At 42.2% G+C, this 8902-nt stretch overlaps 1 pseudogene; it reads left to right on the top strand.

The window, feature by feature from the left end:
- The first annotated feature begins 250 nt into the window (after nt 1–250).
- Nucleotides 251–3076, top strand: LOC120575700 (annotated as a pseudogene).
- The last annotated feature ends 5826 nt before the right edge of the window (nt 3077–8902 follow it).

Raw genomic sequence — 8902 nt, 5'->3', positions numbered from 1 at the left:
TGTGCTCCATATGCGCCGTCTACAGGCTGCAGTCCGACTAAAGACAACAGCCACCGACCCAGATTGAAGTCTGGACTCTACCGGCTCTTTCACGCTCCAAAACCCGTAGCACAACGAGCTCAGAGAGCACCGGATCGTCCGTGTGCACCCCGGTCTGCACGCTCACCGCTCTGACCAAATATGGGCTTCCTCCGTGCCATATTTAGGGATGTACGTCACGCAGGAGTCTTTATAAAGCCGGGAATCCTCATTGAAGAAACTGACACACTCAAGTTCAAGTTGTCACCAGCAACACATTAAAACACCAACCGGAAACAAACATTTAGGCTAATGCTATTTACTCTTCCTGATGACTCATCACAAAGATCCGAAAACAATCTTTTAAAATATCTTTTCTACGCGGGACCCCGGAGCTGACGACCCGGCTTTGGCTTCCAACGCCCTCAGCAGCAGCAGCGCCTCTCCGCCGGGTTCAGGAACGGAGACAAGCTCGGTCCCCCCCGCAGGAACAGCACGCTGCTTCTCACTCTTCCTCGTTCAGAGAGATGGCAGCGACCAAAGCAGAAATGCTCCTGTCTGCTATGCAGATGTCCGACCCTCTGGCCGGCCTCCTGCCGCCCCTCTCTCCGCTGGACGGTTACTACTCGAATCTGGAGGAGCTGCAGATGCTGCTGCGGAACGCCGCGGCCGGAGGCTCGCTGCTGGCCGCGTCGGCAGCGGAGGGAGCCGAGCTGCTGAGCGGGGAGCTCGGGGAGTACGGAGGTGAGGAGCGGGCAGTAGTGGAGGTGCAGGTGGTGGTGGGCTGTTTAGCAGGATGTTTAGAGGAGAGGAGAGAAGTGTCGTCAAAGGGGAATACAACTCCTTAAGTAGGCTACACCCACTTAAACGTTTCATATGCAAGTAAAATATACCCAAAGTCACTTTAATGAGTAAAATATCACTTTTAATCATGAACAGAGCAAAGCGAAGTCCTGACTGTCTATTATTGTGCTGGTGAAGTCATGATTAATTAAGATAATGAGGTTGATTTAAGACGTTTCTCCCCTCAATGACTGCAACCATGGTCGTACATTTCATCTAACAGATTGGGCGGGGGGTACTTTTATAAGAGCAATTACTGAAGGGGACACAAATAATACATACAAAATTGTAAAATGTGAAGTTGAGAGATGTCAAGTTAAAATATTTGTGTCAGTAAGAATCAGAGCAGCCAGTCAGAGCAGAGCAAACTTCTCTCTCAGGTGTTGACGAACAGCTAATTAGTTGTTTCCTGTTGCAGTGATTTGTCCCTGACCTGCAGTTCTTCTTCTCTGTTTCTGTCTCAGACTCTCTGAAGGACCTGGACCTGCAGAGTCTGCCCCCGCTCACCCCCCGCTTCCCCCCTCTGGCCTACAGTGGTCGCTTCACCTTCGAGCCCTCCTCCAGCAGCAGCAGCAGCAGCCTGTGGGCGGAGCCTCTCCTCAGTCTGTTCACGGGTTTTGTCAGCGTTGGGGCTCCTCCCCCCGCCTGCAGCATCCCTTCCTCTTCATCATCATCATCATCGCATCATCATCATCATCATCATCGCTGTCCCAGCCGAGCTTCAGCTCCGTCCAGATCAGCTGTGGCTCCGGTGACGTCCCGTCAGTCTTCTCTGCGACGCCGACGTACACTTCCGACCCCAGCTCTGACCTCCTCCTCCCCCCTGCTGACTCCCAGACCCTTGCCTTCCAGCCGCAATGCCCCCCTCCTGCCTACCCTACCTCCAGGCTTGGCCTCCAGCCGTCCTCCCTCGCGGTGCCGATGCTCCCAGACTACCTCCTGTCGCAGCAGCAGGACGGCGAGCTCGGCCTGATCCAGGACCAGAAGCCGTTGCCGCCGTCGCAGAGCCTGAACCCGCTCACGCCGCTCTCCACCATCAAAGCCTTCTCCTCACAGATCCAGACACAATCTCAATGCCCAGCCTTCCAGGCCCAGCCCACCAAACCCAGCCGGATCAGGAAGTGCCCCACAAGCCGGCCGTGCAAGACGCCGCCGCACGAACGCCCGTATGCCTGCCCCGCCGACGGCTGCGACCGCCGCTTCTCCCGCTCCGACGAGCTGACGCGCCACGTGCGTGTGCACACGGGCCAGAGGCCGTTCCAGTGCCGCATCTGCATGCGCAGCTTCAGCCGCAGCGACCACCTGACGACGCACATCCGCACGCACACTGGCGAGAAGCCGTTCGCCTGCACCGAGTGCGGACGCAAGTTCGCCCGCAGCGACGAGCGCAAGAGGCACGCCAAGATCCACCAGAGGCAGCGGGAACGCAAGGTTGACAGGAATTCCTCCTCCTCTGCTCCCATCCCCATCACCAAGCCCCACGCCTACTCCTCCCCTCCCACCTCCTCCCCCTGCTCCTCCTACTCCTCACCCGCTCACAGTTCCCCCTCCCCCGCTGCCTCAGTCTTCTCCACCTCCTCCTTCTCCTCCTGCTTCACCTCCTCATCATCACTGTCACACGTCTGCGCCTCCTCAACGTCCCCGCACCTCTATTCCTCCTCTTGCTCCTCTCCGATGGGAAGTCCTCAGTCGGAGCTCCCCTCCCCCCATGGCGTCAACATCTGCTGACAGACAAGGGAGTCCACCTGCCCCATCGTGACCTTTGACCTCAGTCCCAAACTCTGCCTTTAACGAAAAACTGACATATCTGACCGTCCACAGACATCAAACTGTGCATTTAATTTTTGTGTTCGTCCAGTGGTTACGAGGTCAAAGGTCAACATGTGTCTGTGACATGTTGAGTTAAAAGTGATGTGTTGGACTTTAACCTTCAGCAGAAAATACAAACGGAGTTTACAAAAAACTCTCAGGACCAAACTTCATAGGGAAAACTGCTGAGTTTAAGAGACTTCAAATTCCCTGAATGTATAGACACTGTCATTGATGTATGACTGTAAATAGAAGTACTTTTGTAGCGTGCATAATGTTTACATCTAGTATTTACCTACTGAGTAGGTTCTGGGACGTTTGTATGTGTACATGCAGGTCATTGTTTGATTTTATACTGAACGTCTTTCCTCTAGCAAAGAGTGACAAGAATAAAAAGTCAAAATACTGTTTGTGCTTTTATTTCAGACTGATTGTGTGGAGTTGTGGAGCTTACGATTGTAAGTTTCATCAGCAGGTGTAGTTCATTTGCTTGTCGTGGTATTTTGGAGAACTTTCAATATTATTTCTTCATTTATGTGCGGTAACTCCATCGCCATCTGATGAAGAACATATGATACAGCTGAAAGCTGTTGGCTTGATTTACCAGTGCCAGTTCAAGTTTAATACTGATACACAAATGATGTGAAATGTTTAATACAAGCAGCTGAACAGAAACTTTGTCTAATCATAGCACAGACTGTTGATCTAAATCAGGAACTACGTATCAGATCAAATAATAATGACTCAGAAAAAAAAAATATATATATATATATAAATTATATATAATATATATTTTTTTTATATATATACACACACACACACACACACACACACACACATTTGTATTCACAGAGGGCTAAACATTCATTTTAAAACCATGCTGCTGTGGAAAATGAAACACAGCAATTTAGTCAAATTTATGTCAAATTTAAAGATGCATTCTGCAGACACACACTCCCTCTGTACTACTCTGTCATTTGTGTCAGCAGTTAATCCTAAGTGTGTGTGCGTGTGAGTGTGTTAAACAGCCAATGGGATCAGACTTTGTCACCGCCCAGCTCTTAACAGGAAGAACAACACGGCTTCAGCCCAAATAAGGTGTTTCCTGTCGCTGCAGGACGTCCTGACAACCATATAAGGAGCTTCCTGTTGGCTGGCTGGACGCCTGTGTGTGTGTGTGTGTGTGTGTGTGTGTGTGTGTGTGTGTGTGTGTGTGTGTGTGTGTGTGTGTGTGTGTGTGTGCACGTACTGAAGTGAACCGAGCTGTGACGTAGCCGAATAACTAGACGGACTGGAATGGCAGGTTGGACAGGAGTGTGTAGTACTTGAGCTGCAGAGTACAAAAACTACAAGTCCTGCATTCAAAAGTATCAAAGTGTTGATAGTTTCATACATTTATTGAACGCTCTTTGTTGACAGGGTGGCTCAGTTGTTAGCAAATGTTTCCACTACACCAGCAAGTAAGCAGTGCAGACAGTGACCTTTGGTTCTGTCACCCAGTCAAGGCTTGGCCTTTTTGTGTGGAGTTTGCTCGTTCTTCCAGACTTTCTTTGACGTTCTATATTATCACTTTTTATCACTTTTTTCAAAATATTATACAATGACTTTTTGATCCCTTTTTTTCCACATACTAAACTGTGTCTTTTTTGTATCACTTTTTCCAACATACATACTTTGACATATATATCACTTTTTTCGACATACTATACCATGACTTTTTCCACATATACTCAGACTTTTTTTTACGAAAATGTAAAGATATAAATGAGGAAAACATGAATTAGCGTGTCAGGTCAGGTAGCTTTGGATAATAAGAGAATTATTGCAAGACAGACGGTTGAGTGTTCAAATCTTGAATGGTGCAATTAGTTTCAAGACCTACATTACAGTAACGAAGATTACAGATAGATGTAGTGAAAAGTAGTCTCTCTCATCAATTTTTTCGACATACTATACTATGACATTTTGAACATACAATATTATGACTTATTTATCACTTTTTTCGATATACTATACTATGACTTTTTCCACATACTATACTATGACTTTTTTATCACTTTTTTCAACATACTATACTATGAATTTTTTAACTGACTATACTTTGACTTATTTATCACTTTCTGGTACATATTATGCTGTGATCTTTTTGGACATTGCATATTATTACTTATTTTTCACTTTTTTTGACATACTATAAAATGACTTTTTTTACGAAAACGTGTACTTTCTATCAGGTCAGATAGCTTAGGTGATAAGGTTATGATCGGAAGACAGAAGGTTTAATGTTCAAATCTTATATGTTTGAGGAATTTTTGTGGTTCAATATACTAAGTAAAAGAGACGAATATGGCAAAATTCTGGTTTGTTCTTTCAGGTCACATATCTTACGGTGATAAGAGAATGATTGGAAGACAGAAGGTTGTGTGTTCAAATCCCAAATGGTGTAATTACTATCAAGACCTCCATTACACTAATGAAGATTGCAGATAGATGCAGTGAAAAGTTGTCAGTCTCCCTTATCGATTTCTTCCGCATACTATACTATGACTTTTTTATCACTTTTTTCGACCTGCTATACTATGACTTATTTATCACTTTTTTTACATGCTATACTATGACTTTTTTATCACTTTTTTTGACACACAATACTATGACTTTTTCGACATACTATACTATGACTTTTTTATCACTTTTTTTGACACACAATACTATGACTTTTTCGACATACTATACTATGACTCTTTTATCACTTTTTTCGACATGCTATACGATGACTTTTCTTGACTAACTACTTTGACTTTTTTATCACTTTCTGGGACAGACTATACTGTGACTGTTTTGGACATGCTATACTATGACTTTTTTATCACTTTTTTTGACACACAATACTATGACTTTTTCGACATACTATACTATGACTTTTTTATCACTTTTTTCAACATGCTATACGATGACTTTTCTTGACTAACTACTTTGACTTTTTTTATCACTTTCTGGGACAGATTATACTGTGACTGTTTTCAACATACTATACCATTACTTTTTCGACATACTATACAATGACTTTTTCACGTAAAACTAACGTGTGTGAATGTTTATCTGATGAGCAGGTGGCATCTTGCCCATGCATCCTCGGCCACAGTGTATGAATGGTTTCTGTACTATGTCAAAGCGCTTTGAATTGCAGAAAAGCGCTATATAAATACAGTCCATTTACTATGAGGTTTTTATTGACATACTATACTATGACTATTTTTGACATACTATACTATTCCTTTTTATCACTTTTTCAACATACTATACCATGACTTCTGTTGATGTACTATACAATTACTTTTTTATCTCTTTTTTTCGACATGCTAAACTATGACTTTTTTCGACGTACTATACTATGACCTTTTTCAACATATACTTTGACTTTGACATACTATACTATTATTTTTTTATCACTTTTTTCAATATGCTATACTATGATTAATTTCAACATTCTATACTATTACTTTTATCACTTTTTTCATCATACTATATTATGACTATTTTGGATATGACTTCCTTATGACTGTTTGCGACATCATATAGTATGACTCTTTTATCCCTTTTATTTAAATACTATACTGTGACTTTTTCCCCTGTCATACTATACTATGACTTTTTTATGACTTTATTCGACATACTATACAAAAATATCCTATGAATCGTTTAGGAATTGCAACCATCTTTATTCAAAGTCTCCTCATTTCAGGGGCTCAAAAGTAATTGGACAAATTAACTGTGCCATATATAAAATGTTTATTTTTAATACTTTGTTGATAATCCTCTGCAGGCAATGACTGTCTAAAGTCTGTAACTCATGGACATCACCAAACGCAGGGTTTCCTCCTTTGTGATGCTTTGCCAGACCATTAATGTAGCTGTCTTCAGTTGTTGCTTGTTTGTGGGTCTTTCTGCCTTAAGTTTTTTCTTAAAGGTGCTCTAAGTGACGTGACGAATTTTTTAGGCTACAACATTTTTTGTCACATACAACAAACATCTCCTCACTATCCGCTAGCTGCCTGTCCCCTGAACACACTGTAAAAAAAACGCGGTCTCTGTAGACAGCTCAGGCTCCACAAACGGCAAAAATGCTCCACAAACGGCAAAAATGTTGTAGCCTAAAAAACGCGTCACATCACTTAGAGCACCTTTAAGCAAGTGAAATGCATGCTCGATCGGGTTGAGATCTGGTGAGTGACTCGGCCATTGCAGAATATTCCATTCTTTGCCTTATAAAACTCCTGGGTTGCTTTCGCAGTATGTTTTGGGTCATTGTCCATCTGTACTGTGAATCGCCGTCCAATCAACTTTGCTGCATTTGGCCGAATCCGAGCAGTACCTAGATAATGTAATAACGCAAATACACAGCCTATGAAGTGAACTACGCCTCTTTATTATCATAAAACATTTTTTATAACTGTATCCTCCCCCCCCCCCTTTGCATTTTTGTTGCTATGAACTTGTTTAGCGTCAAATGCCAACAATTAACAATTGAAATAAAATAAATAGTCTGATCAATAATCACTTATACAGTGCAATGACTCAAATAAGTCATTGATGAAGTCATCTGGAATAGCAAAGAAAGCAGTCTTGCAGGACTCCCAGAGTTCATCAAGATTCTTTGGTTTCATCTTCCAAGCCTCCTCCTTCATCTCACCCCAGACATGCTCAATAATGTTCATGTCTGGTGACTGGGCTGGCCAATCCTGGAGCACCTTGACCTTCTTCGCTTTCAGGAACTTTGATGTGGAGGGTGAAGTATGACAAGGAGCGCCATACAGCTGAAGAATGAGCAGATTTCTCGCACACCCCCATACTGGATGTAACCCCAAACCATGATTTTTCCTCCACCAAACTTGACTGTTTTCTGGGTGAATCTTGGGTCCATGCGGGTTCCAACAGGTCTTCTGCAGCATTCAATGATAAAACTCAATGTGGTATAATAAGCATAATCCAGAAGCATATGCCTTTCATATAAGCCATTTCTGATTCCAATTGATCAACTTCAAGTCAAGCTATTATTTGTTGTTCCTACAACTTAGATAAGCGACAAGACTTTTGTCAGGCACTGTATAATTACAATTTAGCATATCTTAACAAAATCAACAATTACCAGTCATACGCATTAAGACTTTAGCTAATGTTAGCAATTAATTGCAGTTTACCAAAGCAACTGCGATTATTTAAAAGAATTGACAATTAGACAATTGTGTAATAATTGTTACAGGCCTAATCCCTATACACTTCAGAATTCATCCAGCTGTTTCTGCCTTCTGTCACATCATCAATAAACGCTAGTGACCCAGTGCCATTGGAGGCCATGCATGCCCATGTCATCACACTTCCTCCACCATGTTTTACAGAAGATGTGGTGTGCTTTGGATCATGAGCCTTCTCCATACTTTCTTCTTCCTATCATTCTGGTACAGGTTGATCTTTGTTTCATATGTCCAAAGAATGCTGTTCAAGAACTGGGCTGGCTTCTTTAGATGTTTTTTGGCAAAGTCTAATCTGGCCTTTCTATTTTTGATTAATGGTTTGCACTTTGTGGTGAACCCTCTGTATTTTCTCTCATGAAGTCTTTTCTTTATGGTAGACTTAGATACTGATACACCTACTTCCTGGAAAGTGTTCTTCACTTGGTGGATGCTTTTTTGTTTTTTTTTTTTTTTTTTTAAAGGGAAAGATTTTTCTTTTTTTTTTTTTTTTTTTTTTGGGCGGGGTTTTTTTTTTTTTTTTTTTTGTTTCTTTTTTTTCTCAGAATGTACCAAAGTGTTGATTTTGCCACTCCTAACATTTCCGCTATCTCTCTGATGGATTTCTTATTTTTTCAGCATACGTATGGTCTGTTTCACTTCCATTGAGAGCTCCTTTGACTGCATGTTGTGGGTTCACGGCAAGGGCTTCCAAATGCAACACCTGGAATAAACTCCAGACCTTTTACCAGCTTAATTGATAATGGATTAACGAGGGAATAGTCCATGAAATAGCTTTTGAGTCAATTGTCCAATTACCTTTGGTCCCTTGAAAAAGAGGCGGCTACATATTAAAGAGCTGTAATTCCTAAACCCTTTCTCCAATTTGGATGTGAATACCCTCAAATTAAAGCTGAGAGTCTGCATATTGATTATATAACTATCTTGAATATGTTTTGGTAAACAGCTAAAATAACAAAACTTGTGTGTCACAGTCCAAATAT

This window comes from Perca fluviatilis, chromosome 16 (genome assembly GCF_010015445.1).
Source record: "Perca fluviatilis chromosome 16, GENO_Pfluv_1.0, whole genome shotgun sequence".
Classification (NCBI taxonomy): domain Eukaryota; kingdom Metazoa; phylum Chordata; class Actinopteri; order Perciformes; family Percidae; genus Perca; species Perca fluviatilis.
The sequence above is the reverse complement of the archived record's forward strand: the minus strand, read 5'-3'. Positions and strand labels throughout refer to the sequence as shown.